Raw genomic sequence first — 15,571 nt, forward strand, 5'->3', positions numbered from 1 at the left:
GCTCTTGCTCTTTCCGTAGCTTTCTCAGTGCTAAGCATATTATAAGATGTACATTGACTTGTTACTAACCTACAGATACCCACATTGTCCCACTTTGAGCAAAGTGTGGGACTTCCTTACATTTCTATCCCTTTAAGAGTAGGTCTGCTAGTGACAAATTCTTTTAGGGTTCCTTCACCTGAAATGTCTGTATGCCTTCATCTTTTCTGAAGGAAAGTGTCCCTGGACACAGAATTTGCAGCTGACAGTGCTTTTCTTTCATATTGAAAAATGTGCCACTTCCTTCTAACTTCTGCTGTTTCAGGTGTGAAATTTGCTGTCATTTGAATTTTTTTTTTTTTTTCTGTAGGTGAGACATTGTTTCTCTCTGAATGATCTCAAGAATTTTCCTTTGTCTTTACTGTTCAGAAATTTAATCATAATGTGTTTTGGTGTGGCTTTCCTCACGTTGGCTCAGACTTCTGGGCCAGTCTATCTGTGTCTTTCGCCAAATCTGGCAAGTTTTCCGACATTATTTCTTCAAATGCTCTTTCTGCTCCACTCTGCTTTTCCTGCCCTTCTAGGATATCCAATATTTGACTTTTTTTTGTCATTTTTGCACAGGTCCCTGAGGCTCTGTTCATTTTTGTTCCAGTCTTTCTTCTCTCCATTTTTCAGAGTGGGTAAATTCTAGTAATCTGTATTCAAGTTCACCAGTTCTGTGCTCTGTCATCTAGCTCTATTAAGCACATCCAGCAAGTTTTAAAATTTCTGTGATTATATCTTTTCATATAATTTCCATTTCGTTCATTTATTATAACTTCTCTTTCTTTCATGGGATTTTCTGGTCTTTTTTTCATTTATTTCACAATACTTTATAATTGTGTATTGAAGCATTTTTACAATGACTGTTTTAAAACCCTTATTGGATAATTCTAACATCTCTGCCATCCTGATGGCAGTATCATTTTATTGTATTTTACCATTCAAATTGTGATTTTCCTGACAGGTGACTTTTCTACTGTATCCTGGGCATTTAACCTATGTTTGGAAACTTTGAATTATATGCAAATATTTTATTTTAGTAGGCAATTCTATTTAGGTTCAACCTGCACATCCTGGCTTCCTTTTGTGAGCTGTATTACCAATGGTAAATTTATTTCAGAAATTGGCACAACATTGTAAATCTACTCTAATTTAATAAATTTTTTTAAAAAAGAACTTCCGCCATGCTCATTTCTTCTGCTTGGTGTATCTGGTGCAGCTAAGACTCCCGTTGGTTGCTGCTCAGGAAATGTAAGAATTTTTCCAGGCTGCCTGCATCTTGGCAGAATCGGGAGTATCTGGTCCATTGGGAGGAAGAGGCTTCCTGGTCCAAGACATCTGTTGTGCTGAGGTTCCCTCATCATGATGCCATCTGGTCACTTTATGTCTTTAGGTGCAGGAGGGAAGTCTCTGGGGACAAGGGGCTTCCTGAGTTGGCCTCTTACAGTGGCCGGATCCCCTTTGCAGGCACTCCTGGTATTTCTTGATGGTAAGGATACAACCATCTTGGGTACAACCTAGAAATAGAGCATTTCCTAAAATCGGGTGATTACTGTGGTGAGACCCCTTGATGAGCTGCCGGGCATCTCTGGGTGGAGCGGAGAATCCCAGTCCTGACAGCAGGGATGTGCTTCTCTGGATGCTTGTTGTCAAGCTGCTACTGGGCTTGCCTCCTAAATAGCATGCAAGGACGAGTCTCCCTGAGCCAGCTCTTTTGCTAAGTTAGATGTGAGGAAACATGGGGTCTGGGTCACCATCCTCTGCTGGGTGGGAATTTGTAAGAGGTACAGGGCCTGTGTTGTTCCTCCAGTGCTGGGGTCCCTAACCTGTTTGCCTTCTTCTGTCATCCAGGGTTCTCTTTCGGTTGCATCTTGAATTATTCCCAAGGTTTTAAATGGTATTTAGTGGGGAGAAGCAGAGAGAAACAAGCCTATATCATCTTCTGTGGACCAGTAGTTCCTAATTAATATTGTAGATGGAATGCCCAAGAATTAAAGGATTCTTCATTAAACACATTTTTTTTTTCAGGAGGTGAGTGGTGGGCAGGAGCTTGTAAATTTCCGAACTATGTTTTGAGAATTGCTCGTAGCAAAGGAGCTGAGGTTCTGGTTCTTAAAAAACACACAGTTCTCCAAGAATCTGCTTTTAAGCAGAAACTGATCTGCATCTAGAATGGAACAGACATATAATAGGTATCAATATACACTTGTAGAATGAATGGAATAATGGATGAAAATCAAAGAATCTCTTCCTTACCACCATGAAAATGCAGCCAGTGAAGTAAGAGCCAGATGTTTTGAAATGAATGTGACGTACATTTGCCTGTTATTTTCCTAATTCTAGACACACAGCCTCCCCATAAATCTGAAATTAACTCTTAAGAAAACCTGAATGTGTTTTTATTGTACTAAGGACCAGAAAATTCTTGAAAAATAAATGAAGAAAACCCAGAAATAGCCAGAGTTCATGCAGAAGAGATGAAAGAACACCTGTAGTTTGGAGGATTTTGGTCCAGATCAGGAGCTTGAGTTGAACCATCACGTTAATGACCAGTAACTCCAGGATGACCCGAATCAGAGATTTTCATTAGGGCTGGCTCAGCAATTGGAGTTCCTGATGTTCTGATGACGCAGAAAGGCGACAGAGGACAGGGTTCAGACTGGTCACCCCTTCCCAAGACAGCACCCTGGGGGATGACGAAAATGTTTGATCAAACATCAAGCTTCATGCATCTCTCTGTGGACCCTTCCGAGGGCGAGAGCCCTGGGGCGTCTCTGAGACGTCTCTCTTCCAGCTCCTCGTTATTCCTCCTCCATAAGACATGACTTCCCCGCTTCCCAGACTGATGTGTGTTTCCTCCATCTGACAGACAGACCAGGCACAGCTCCTCCCCAAGTGGGCACCTCTGCCAACCACCTTGTGAATCTCTTTCCCCTGGGAGACGGGAGACAGCCGGGTCATCCAGGCACGCATGCCTCATCCCCTGGACCTGCTTTTGGTTCCTGACAGCAAGCGCTCACCAGAGGCTTAGTCTCTCTGCATTCCACTGCTGATGAGCTCCAGCAAGAGAAATTAGAGTGGAATGGCCCAGGCCTCTGTCTGCAGACTTCAAACACGAACAGCAGATGGGGCCTGGTGTTGGTTAAGGGCCATTTGCAGTTGTGACTCTGTGTTTCAGCTGCACTTTTTTTAATGTTTCCCATTACCCATTGTGTGCGCCTCCCTCACACATGCCCTGGAGGTGGATTGTGCAGCCAGACGCTGTCTGAGTCCCTCCGTGGGAGACGGAGGCCTGCCTTCGCTTTGCATATGGCTCATTTTTTGTATGCGAGGAGACGACAAGTGACCCCTCATCGCTTGGATATTGGGCTGTTTTTCTCTGCTGTGGATGGCACTGGGCAGAGCTGAGCCCAGCACATTCCATGCTGCTCATAGGTCCCCCCAGGAAGGTGGCTAGACTGAGTCCATGCGCTGCTGCCCAGGGAGCCTGATCAGTTGGTCGGAGGACGTTGCACTGGCTGATCCCAATCTGTGTCCTTTCTTAGAATTTTGTCTTTAGAAGTCCTTACTGGATGGCAAGACCCCCAAGAGGGATGATGTCGGGAATTAATTCTCAAGAAAGATACTCTTGGGTTAGAAGGAACCATGGGGAGAGGGAGAAGAAGAAGGAGCTGCAGCATAAATTTGGTTTATTTTGCTGAAAAAAATCATTACGGGAGTTCCCGTCGTGGCGCAGTGGTTAACGAATCCGACTAGGAACCATGAGGTTGCGGGTTCGGTCCCTGCCCTTGCTCAGTGGGTTAACGATCCGGCGTTGCCGCAAGCTGTGGTGTAGGTTGCAGACGTGGCTCGGATCCCGCGTTGCTGTGGCTCTGGCATAGGCCGGTGGCTACAGCTCCGATTCAACCCCTAGCCTGGGAACCTCCATATGCTGCGGGAGCGGCCCAAGAAATAGCAACAACAGCAACAACAAAAGACAAAAAGACCAAAAAAAAAAATCATTACTACTCAATTTTTTTCCAGTTTAAAATTCTTATTTAATATGGCATTTGCAGCAAAAAAAAAATCTTTGAAAATCATAATGTAAAAAAAAAGGATACCCTAAAAAGACAAAAAAAAAAAAAAAAAGGATGCAAACGACTTTATATACTAAACAGAAATAGACCCACAGACATAGAAAACAAACATGTGGCTACCAAAGGGTAGAGGAGGAGGGATAAATGAGGAGCCTGAAATTCACAGATACACAGTCCTGTATATGGATAGATCTTCAGCAAGGGTCTGCTGTATAGAATAAGAAATTATACTCAGTATTGTGTGATAACCTGTAAAGACAAATAATCTGAAAAAGGATAGATGTGTATCTGTAACTGAATCATTTTACTGTACCCTTGAAACTAACACAACATTGTAAATCAACCGTACTCCGATAAAAAACCAAAATAAAAAAGTCACCATACACATGGGGTCTAATAAAAACATCTTTGCATCTCAGTGACGGAATAGGGTACTTCAAAGACTTTTACCCTGTAAGCTGCTCTTAGCTATGTCCACTGGAAGACCAGTCACTGTGCCCAGACTGGGTGCTTGAGGGGACATTCAGCAGGCGCCTTCTCTGTGTCTCCTGGAGGATGACCAGATCAGAGTGGGGTCTTCTGTGGGCTGATGGGGATTGAAGGGTGGATGGGGGGCCTCACAGGAGAAGGGAATCTTGCCTTAGGAAAGCTGTAGGCAAATCAGGAAGATATGATCACTAAAAGCTTGTCCCCTTAAGATTCAGGAGTTCACTCATGAATGGGTCTGTGTCTATTCTTGAGGTCCCAGTCATCAAACCAGTCTTCCACCAAACCTGTCCTTTTAAAGGGATTGGTGTACAAAGGATGCCTGTCTCTTCTCGTAGAATTCCATAGGGGATGCATGATGTGTTTTTCACCATACTTTACCTTATCTTCTAACTTCAGAATTAAGCGGGGCAGTAAATCCATTTTTAGAGATGAGAAAACTGAGGTTACATGGGCTAAGAGACTTTCCCAAGGAGACCCAGCTGGCAGGGCAGAGCAGAAACCAGTGTCCCAGTTGCCTTGTGGTTTATGCACTGCTTTTCTCCACTACACAGCATGGCCTCCAACTAAAAAGTACATGGCAATATGCTTCCAAGGCATGTGGTTTAGTACATCTTTCACCATTAAAGATGTCAATATAGATTGGTACGGGGATGCAGTGAAACATTGAGCCATGCTGCCTCCTTGGCATCTTGTGCTACAAAGCTGGAATTTAGCCAGCTTTGAAACCTCAATTTGCATCTAGGGCTGAGGTCTCAGAAAAATTTAAAACTGTGCCATATATCCTGTCTTGTCACTGAAATTTAGCTAAGTTTTCTATTGGACTCCATAACATATCCTATTTTTTATATAAAAATTTCAAAATGTAAAAAAATTTTGAATAATATTGATTTTTTTCCAGTCAAATCTCACATTGGGGGACCTTTGTTTGTGAGCTAAGCAGCTATTTACATTTGGGGAGGAGAGAGAGGGAGAGGCCTGGTGACCACTTATTCTCAGAAACCATTGGAAACTACTGTTGGGGGTGCTGTGTGCTGCCAGAAGAGCTGTGTTGGAGCGAGACGGTGTCTTGCATGGCAACACTGTCTAGAGGTAGCATGTTCCTTTTTGCATCCTGCTGTGTGCTGCCAGCTGTGGATGGAGTGCCCCTTTCTACCAAGATCTGATCTCAGCACCAAATCTTGGTCCTACTACCAACCCATGTGGCAATGGAAGTATGAAAAATAGAAATCGAAGACCTCAAAGCAATGTATCAGGAGAAGGTGGTTCAGAGCTCAATTTGCTGATCTCTAAACCAGTCCTGCCTTCGCTTGATTTTACGGCCCTCGGAGATTTAAAGCAACGTGACCAGACACACCACTTAAACCCAAGACATGTTCTGGCCTCCGCATTGATTTCTGCGGGTTAACCTCTCACTTAAGAAGTGCTTCTTCATTAGAAACAAACATTACAAATCAAAGGCGTCCTTGATCTGAACACAGGTATGATGCTCATTAAAGATTCCACTCTTGCTTTCTTGTCTTTCTGCCCCTTACTTAAATCTAGGTCAGTCTGTTTCTCTTTACATGTCTAAATCAGAAACAGTGTGATAGATTTTTCATAAGGCTCTTTTTAACCAATGAAACTTTCTCTGGTCACTGACATTGTAAAGTTTTTTTTTTTTTTTTTTTCTTAACATGCACTTATTTGAAAAACAAATCTTGAAATTTTTGCCATTAGGCTTGCTGCCTATAAAACCCTCTGTGTGCAGAACCCTCTCAGGGGTACCCTGCAGGTGCCAGAGGCTCAGCAGCTGTGACTGCTGATGAATTTAGAGACAGGAATGGACTTCAGATCAAGATGACCAATGAGATATACTTTACAACTCAAGCTGAAGTTTATGGTAAAAGTTAAAAAGCCTTTAGAGATGGCTTTTGTTTGCCCCCAGAGGCCTCTAAATTAGGAAGACAGCTTGCAGCAGCCCATGCATTGGGTATTTCTTGTATGGCAGGCTCCCTGAAACCAGAGGGGCAAAATGTGTGCCCCAGTTAGGTGTGGAACAAGTGGGAGAGGGTTGCTAAGTGGGCTACTGGGGAGGTCAGACTCCTGCAAATGAAGGTAGATGGCTTTTCCAAGTGGGTTTTGGTAGTTATAAATGTCACCTGTGTTGCCCAACTTGTTTGTGACTGTATTCTTCTAAGATGACAGTCCTGACACAGGGAAGAGCTAATGAGGTGATGTGAGTCTGGCTCATGATCACAAGGGAGCAAAGACCAGCTAACATACCAGCAAACAACTCCCTTGGGGTGTAGACAATTTGAAAGTTGACCAGGAGGCGTTCCCATCAAGGCGCAGTGGTAAGAAACCCAAGTGGTATTCATGAGGATGCGGGTTCAATCCCTGGCCTTGCTCAATGGGTTAAGGATCTGGCGTTGCCGTGAACTGTGGTGTAGGTCGTAGATGTAGCTTTGATCTGGTGTTACTGTGGCTGTGGTGTAGGCCAGCAGCTACAGCTCTTATTCAACCCCTAGCCTGGGAACTTCCATACGCCATGGGTGCGGCCCTGAAAAAAAAGACAAAGACATTTGATCAGGAAAGATGCTGTAATGAAACTGAAAGTGTGGCCTCATTGCAAATCAGGGTCCCTGCTTCTCGGCAATTATGAGAGTGCCTCATGCTGTTACACAGTTGAAGGACCTCTGGATTGTACATCACTCTTTCCCCATGAGCTAGTCACAACTATAGCTACAAGAGACATGACAAGCAAGCCTAATACATTTTTTTTTTTTTTTCTGAAAGGGAGAAGCCAAGGGCTTATGTCCTTTATTTCAAATATTTTAATCCTTTTAAATAATCTTACTGAAAACAATGTTACTGAGAAATGGAAACATTAATTTATCATGTGGCCTAAAAAGCATGCTCATCCATAATGTTCTAATATTATCCCTGCCAAGTCTTTACAGCATTTTAGAAACTACGATCCATCAGTGCAGAACATGTGGGGCTGATGTTACCAGAGGATGCAGTGTATTTGGAACATTCTCAGTACAACAGCCTTGCTGGTAAAGGTCAGTAAGGGGACCATGCTCCTTTCAACAGCCCATCTCTTGAGGACCCTATGCAAAGTCTTTGAAGATTGCCATGCTTACTAGCAGCAGCAAAACAGAGGAAAATGGAAATATTAAAGAAGCCCTAGATGGCTAAACTCCCAGGAACAAGCAAGTCTGGATCTTGGGCGTAAATATCCTCAGAGAAGGGCTTTGAAGTTTGCTTCACTCTGTCAAATTCTAGTATGGTCTAAATTTGTTCCTCAGCATCTGGTGGAGACAATTGCAACAACAAATGGTATTGATACGTCCATTTGTTCATGTATTCATTCATTAATTCAAGACAGTTTTATTGAAAGCCCCCTGTGTATAAGAAAAATGGTCTCAGCATTTCAAGGAATAGAAAGGTAAGGTGGTTCTTGCCCTCAAAAATTTTATTCTGAATTTTGGGGGGGAGGGTCCTTAAGTAATTAATGGTAATATGTGGTACAATGATGCAAACATCATAAACTGTATCACATTCAGAGATGTTTTATATGATGGCATGTAAAACACGGAGGAAAGAAACTGAAGATGACACAGACAGATGGAAAGATATGCCATGCTCACTGACTGAGAGAATTAATATTGCTAAAATGACCATGCTATCCAAGGCAATCTATAGATTCAGTGTAATATCAAATGCATTTTTCACAGAACTAGAACAAATCATCCTAAAATTTGTTTAGAAACACAAAAGACCCTGAATAGCCAAAACTATCTTGAGAAAGAGCAAAACAGGAGGTATAAAGTTCTCTGACTTCAACCTATATGACAAAGCTTCAGTGATCAAAACAGTACAGTACTAGCACAAAAACAGACACGTAGATCAATGGGACAGAATAGAAATGAACCCACAGTTACAGGGGCAAGTAATCTATGACAAAAGAGCCAAGAATATACAACAAGGGAAAGCAACCTCTTCAGTAAATGGTGTTGGAAAAACTGGATAGCTACATGCACAAGAATAAACCTGGGCTACTTTCTCACATAATATACAAAAACAAAAACAAAACAAACAAACAAAAAAGCTTGAAATAGATTAAAGACTTATAGGTAAGACTTGAAACCATAAAACTTCTAGAAGAAATCATAGGCAGAACTTTCTTTGACATCAGTCTCAGCAATTTTTTTTTCATATTTGTCCCTCCAAAAAAAGTAGAACAAAAGCAAAAATAAATCAAACTAAAAGTCTTTTCCACAGTGAAGGAAACTGTCAACAAAATGAAAAGGCTGCACACTAAATGGGAGAAGATATTTGCCAATGATGCATCTGATAATGGGTTAAATCCAAAATATATGAAGAACTTATACGACTAACCATCAAAAAAGCAAACAACCCAACTGAAAGATGAGCAGAGGACCTGAACATTTTTCCAAAGAAGACATACAGATGGCAACAAGCATAAGAAAAGATGCTGAATATCACTACATCATCAGGGAAATGCAAATCAAAACCACAGTGAGATACAACCTCACCTGTCAGAATGCCTATTATCAAAAAGACAACAACTCAGTGTTGGCTGGGATGTGGAGAAGAGAGAACCTGTATGCTGTATTGGTAGGAGTGTAAGTTGGTTCAGTCACTCTGGAAAACAGTGTGAGATTCCTCAAAATATTAAAAGTAGAACTGTTATACCACACAGCAGTTCCACTCTGGGGTGTTTATCTGAAGTTGTTATGAGAGTAAATCCTAGGAGTTCTCATCAAAAGAAAAAATTTTTTCTATTTATTTAATGTTCTAATGATACGAGATGATGCATGTTCACTAAACTTGTTGTGGTAATCATTTCATGATCTATGGACATCAAATCATTACACTGTACACCTTGAATTTATAAGGTGCTATATATCAATTGCATATCAATAAAACTGGAAGAAATGGAAGACTGAAAAAGAAAAGATGGATTATAGCATATTTTGGGGACTGACCTAATGAAAACATTTATAAAAGAGTTTGGGGAGTTCCCATTTTGGCTCAGTGGTAACGAACCCAACTAGTATCCATGAAGACACGGGTTCAATCCCTGGCCCTGCTAGGGGGGTCAAGGATCCGGCATTTCTGTGGCTGTGGGTAGACCGGCAGCTGCAGCTCTGATTTGACCCCTAGCCTGGGAACCTCCATATGCCACAGGTGTGGCCTTGAAAAAAAAAAAAAGTTTGGATTATAGTGAAAAAATGCATTGGATTTCTGTATCCAAAATGGTCAGGAAGTTTGGGAGGATATTTCAAGCACAACCTGGAAAAAGCATGAGAGTGGGAAAAATGCAAGTCAGGTTTGGAAAGGGAGAGAAGCTGAATACAAATCTGTGGTCTACCCTTGTATTATCCAAGAAATTGATATTCCCAGTTGTCTCATGGTATATTTTCCTTGGTGTGTTGCTTTATTCTTTTACTCATTCATTTATTAATTTAAAAAAAATTTGCTAAGCACTTATTTTCCAGCACTGATTAAGTGCTAAGGATGTAATGAACTAGTTTGAGTTAGTTTCCACTCACAAGGGTATTACAGACTATTTGGAAAGCCAGCAAAATAAGAATACTCCCTGTCAGTGTCCAGCTGCCGAGGATCCAGGGCACCTTCTGCTCAGATAAGGATCCACGCGTTCCAGGCCACCCCTCTCTCCTTTTTCCTCTTCCCCTAACAGTCACTCTCACTAGAGTTTCCTTCACTGAGATTTGCCTGGTTTCTGACTTCTCCCCATAAAACCGGATGTTCTGGACCTTTCTAGACGTATCAGTGAATTCATCTAAAATATGAGTACTGATCAAAACAAAATGGAGAAGCACTAAGTAGGTGATTCAGGATTTTTCAGGCCGACCCAAGAGGAAATTTCAAGATGAAAACCTGAGATTTCAGCTATGTATAGATGAATTCAAGAAGGTAGACTAAGGTTCCTTCTACGAGATGTGTTTACAGATTTAAAGATAAGGCAACTGAATATAAAACTTGGGGGCAAGGTAGAAAGATTTTGCTGAGTCTAGATTGTACCCTAGCAAGAAGGGCTACAGATGCTATGATTTCTCATGGGAATAAAAGGATAAATAATATCATGAAATGATCATTTATTTTTGAAAAAAGAGAGGTCCTGACCTTCCTACAAACACAAAATGAAAAGCGTCAAAGATTTTATTTACTTCATTAATCAGTGAGGGAAAATGTTAAAAACTTGTTCAAAGGAAAATGAAAAGAGCAGCTGTATTCAGGCAACGAGCGATATGGAAATGGATTCGTGTAGGAGATGCAAAATTGCTTATGGCGTAGGCACAAGTTTACAGGCAGCTTCATCTCCACAGGCAAAAGGCTCTCTAGAATTTCTAGGAATAGAAAGCAGTTGCATTAATATGAACTTTCTAAGCTGATTGAGAAAGAGCTCCAGGTCCATGAAAAGTGCATCCCCACACAACCTAGGAAGGTGTACGAGACAGAGCCTCGTTTTCCTTTGCAAAGATCCTCAGTGATCTTTTCAGTCCATTTAAAGGCCTTGCGCAGTATTCCGCGACCGAGCCTTCGTGTCTTCCCCAATAAGAAACAGTTCAGTGGTTCAGTTATGTTTGGGGACGGCTTCTTCTCCGAGTTGGAGGACTTCCCGTGTGGCTCACAGCATAACTTCTCCACGTTGGAGAAGAATGTAGAATGAGAAACATCAGCCACTCCCCTGATGGGCCAAGACATGCAAGTTGATGCATACCAAGAAGTGCAAAAGTAGCACCACGAGTTGCACTGAGGGAGAGCTGCATCAGAGAGTAGGTAGGGATCCTTGTTTGAGTGACAGCTCCAGCCATGAGAAGCCAGGAATAGTGCTTCTCTTAACGGAGAATTAGCAGATGACTTGAAGGAACTGAAGAGAGTACTTGTGAAGAAACTTCGTTATTGGGTTAAGCAGTGGAAATGACAGCAAGAATTGGAAGATGCGGAAAGAAGCACAAATAAACGGAAGCAGGAAGCAGTGCAGCCTCACGTACTACACTGTGCACTGGGCTAGGAGTCTGGGGAGCGACCACTGGGCACCGCAATATTAAGAGCAATTTGTTCACATGTGGTGAATGGGAACAGAATCAAGGGGACTGCCTTGGCCCAAGGGAGTCATCGGCTATGGACACATGTGACAAACAGATTTCTGAGTCTGACATATAATAAACCAAAAATGGAACCTATTACTATATAATTACATTACTATTATGCAACAGAATTGGCAAAATGCTGCTACAGTTCATAAACAATAAGGGTATGACATGTAGGTAATAAGAAACTCCTCTAAAGCATTTTACGTGAATGTTCTCATTAATAACGCTTCGATGTATGTACTGTCATTTCTGCGTTTTAGTGGAAGAACTGATGCTCAAACAGTTAATGCATGGCCGAGGTAGCACTTATATGGCTTCTCCCTGATTTCCATCAAAGCACAGCTGCTTCTGTGCCATGAGCCAGTCTGCCTATCATGCTGCCCTGGCCAGATTCTGCACGGAATTCTGTGTGGAACCACACATCAGGCAAGAACTACCCAGGAGGCCAACCTGTAGGAAAGCAAGACCCACCAACAACATCCAGAAGATCTATGACTATGTCCTTAAGAGACCAGAAATGTAACGGGAACAGAGCTGGTAGCTTGCGGATGAAATGCTGACTTCCAAGGAGTGGCCAGAAGATGCCCTGATGGAAGATGCAGAGGGACAAAGGAGCAGCAGACTTTTGGGAGGACTGACGATGCCAGGAATTGGCTATTCAAGTTACCTGGCCTTCTCCTTTAGTCTTCACAGTATGTCTAGGAGGTAGGTACTGTCGTCATCTTTCAGGCGTGGAAACTGAGGCGCGGAGATGTTAGAGGAGACCCCAAGGTCCTTAGCTGGTAAACGGCAGGGCTGAGATTGGAATCCAGGTCTGTTAGATTCTAAATCTGCCACTATTTTCCACTCAGTCCTACGTACACATTGTGGTAAAAGTAATTGTGGCTACTTAGGGCTCTTCAGATTCGGAAGAAATGTCTGAGAGAATTTGGAAAAAATATTGGGGGTAAAGTTGAGAATTAGGCCCAAATATTGTGAGCAAATAGGAGTAGTTTGTGTGAGGTGTGCAATTAAAGATTAAAAACAAAGAGATAATTTATGATCTTAGTGTAACATCCAGTGTGTTCTCGTTGCCATGGAAAGTAAGGTTGACAATTGAGGAGGGCATGATGTAATTTAGTGGAAACTGTATTACAATAGGTTTTGCAATAAATTGAGCACTATTCTATGGTTAGTAGCCATACCTTGAGGTATAAATAAATATTAATATGGATGCTATTTAGTGAAATCTGAAAACAAAATCATTACTGTTCACAATAAATTATGTTGCACAAAACCTATGAAAGCCTATGGAAAGCACTCCATTTTAAAACACCCATTGCTTTTAGATGGAATTTCAATTAAACCCAAAGAAGATCTTAAGGATTCCCTATATCCTGTCTTTGAACCTTCCACTGGCCTTCAATTACCATTCAGTCTGAGCCAGCAGCATCTGACTTGGGAGAAGACATTACCGTTTTCCCACAAATTGCCTCGGATGAAAATCCAATACAGTCTTTAAATAGCAAAGTCCAGAAAAACCGTGGTGTCCCATACCCCAAGCTGTCAGAGATGGCTTCTATTTTCTTTGACTTCTTCAGTGTGATCCTGGTCCCAGCTGACTCTCCAGGCTGGTTCAGTCCTCTGTCATCTGCCCACCTCTCTATCAACGCTGACTTTGCGTTCAGCTCTTCCTCAGATCTATTTCGTACCATTCAGGGGATCGGGGCTCCCAGATGTTCTCCACTGACATACCAGACCTCCAGCTGGCACCGTGGGGTGGGTTTTCTCTAATACCCCAGCCTCCGTGGCACATCATGAGACAAAACACAACATCGTCAGAGGAAAAGCTTGCATCTGGACTACTTTATGGAAACCCGGTGGTAATACCAAGGATAATGAGGATGTAATTGACCAGGAGGGCTCACGGAAACAGCTTCAGAGGCTGCCCCACTGAGAATTCCCGCTTCTACCTTTGTAGCCAAAGCAACGGGGGGAGGAGGAGGAGTGGTGGTAGATTTTTTTTTCCTGGCAATTTTGGAATAGCCCTTTTTGTCTTAATCTCTAGTCATCAAAATTTTAGAAATACTGAGGCCTAACCTTATAGAACCTAGCCATGGGATGGGGGCATTCAAAATGTGTATTAACTACAATAACATTTATATGGCCTATTTTCATAATTTCACAAGACCAAAAGTTAAAATATCCGTTAGTCCAATGCCCAAGGCATGTAGCCGCCCTGATGACAGATGGCCTACAGTTCTCAATCAATAAAGCCCTCCGTACTGGCCTTGATCTTGAGAAAGAGCTTTCTTCGCACGGTGGACCTTTGCCAGGGGGATAAAGTTATGTCCCAGCCAGGATTAGCTGGGAGATCCAGGGTGGTTACGCTCCAGCCAGGATTAGCTGGGAGATCCATTTGTTTTGAGAATCTGGCTCTTCTGGAGGCAGGGCAGTGGGCAGAAGAGCTCCCATTCTTCTTCCCCTCTCTGGGAGCGATTCTCTGCTTCTCTCCAGAGTAGCTCTTTCCCTTCTTCTAGCCCTGCCTGCTTCCTCTAATGACCGATCAACATCCTGGCACGTTGCCTTCCAAACTTTCTGAGATCCCATCAAGGCTCAAAGCAGCAGTAACTATTTTATTTCATTTTCAAAATCATTTCTGAGGACAATGGAATGGTTTTAATTTGACTCATCCAAAACCTTATTTTTTTTCCCAGTAGATTTTTTTTTCCAATGCCTTTTTCAGCGAAATTCCTGATTTACCCTTGGTGAATTCAAAGGACATGGAAAAAAGATGTTTACAGGTATCCTTAATCTCCAAATTGATACTAAATAATGCAGTCGTTAAACTTGTTTTGCTGCCAAAGGCAAAATGAATAAAGATGTGTGCTCTGAGGAAGATACCTCTTTATTTCTAGTCTTTTCTAAACCTTGCCTAGATCTGCAGGACATTAGCACATTAAAGAAAATCTTCAGCAGTGACTAAAGACCTCCAGCCCCGAAACTGCCCTCATCCTACTGCTTAATCTCTGCTCCTTGGAGCCAGAGCTCAGAGGAAAAGCACATTTAGGAAAGGATTTGTAGGTGGAAAACTACTGAAGACAACTTGAGGGGAAGAGCCAAAAAACAAATTATTTGGGGCGGGGGTCAGGGGGTGGGGGGAAATACTGTAATCCTAGGACTTACTTATTTTTGGTCGTCTTGGCCATTGGTTTCTTGCTTTCTGTTTGATTTCTTTCATGGCTTATGTATATTCCTCCAAATTCCAGAGGTCCCTGTTCTTCCTGTGCAGACTCGCCCGCTCACTCTCCAAGTCTCCCTACTGCTGCTTAGCCAATCCCTCTTCTCTTGCTTAGTTCCAAGATCACTGGATGAGAGCTCTGTTACAGATGATCCAAGACTGGACCGAGAGAAAATTGCCCACTAGGGGAAATTTTCTTTAGGGCTTTCTGGTTCCCTTTCTAAATCTCCAAAGCCAGTAATGATATAGTCATGCTGGCGATGTCCTACAGTCTTCCTGGAAAGTGTTTTAATAATATGTGTCAATAGACGGATTGCATTCATACATTTGGACTTAGTCATTTTAACTTTGGGAATTTATCCTAAGGAAATAGTCCGAAATCCAGTAAAAGTTTTATACAACAAGATGTCAACTTCTTTACTGTTTATATTAGTGCAAAATTAATAGTCCAAATGTCCAACACTGAGGGAATTACCTGTAAGTCGTGGTATAACCACATGATGGAATATTATGCAATCTTTCAATGTGCTTTAACATGGGGACATGTGTATTATAAGGTTACATACTACAGTAAGTCCATGTGCAGTATGAGCTCAACACATATTAACGTGTATAGAAAAAATATACAATGG

General features: G+C 42.1%; 2 protein-coding genes across 2 annotated transcripts in view; both read left to right on the forward strand.

Moving 5' to 3' along the window:
- The window catches only part of LOC110255634 (uncharacterized), a 601,290-nt gene that overhangs the window by 388,601 nt on the left and 197,118 nt on the right, over window positions 1-15,571 (forward strand). The gene's annotated exons all lie outside the window — the stretch shown is intronic.
- The window catches only part of DISP1 (dispatched RND transporter family member 1), a 1,033,384-nt gene continuing 1,029,041 nt past the window's right edge, over window positions 11,229-15,571 (forward strand). The window contains exon 1 of the mRNA XM_084979162.1: window positions 11,229-11,283. The gene's annotated coding sequence lies outside the window, so the exon portion shown is untranslated. The remainder of the gene's footprint in view (window positions 11,284-15,571) is intronic.

The sequence above is a fragment of the Sus scrofa genome, chromosome 10, assembly GCF_054392235.1.
Source record: "Sus scrofa isolate SSC_HxYL_T2T_F1_AM1 chromosome 10, Sscrofa_HxYL_maternal_Yorkshire_Landrace_v2.0, whole genome shotgun sequence".
Lineage (NCBI taxonomy): Eukaryota > Metazoa > Chordata > Mammalia > Artiodactyla > Suidae > Sus > Sus scrofa.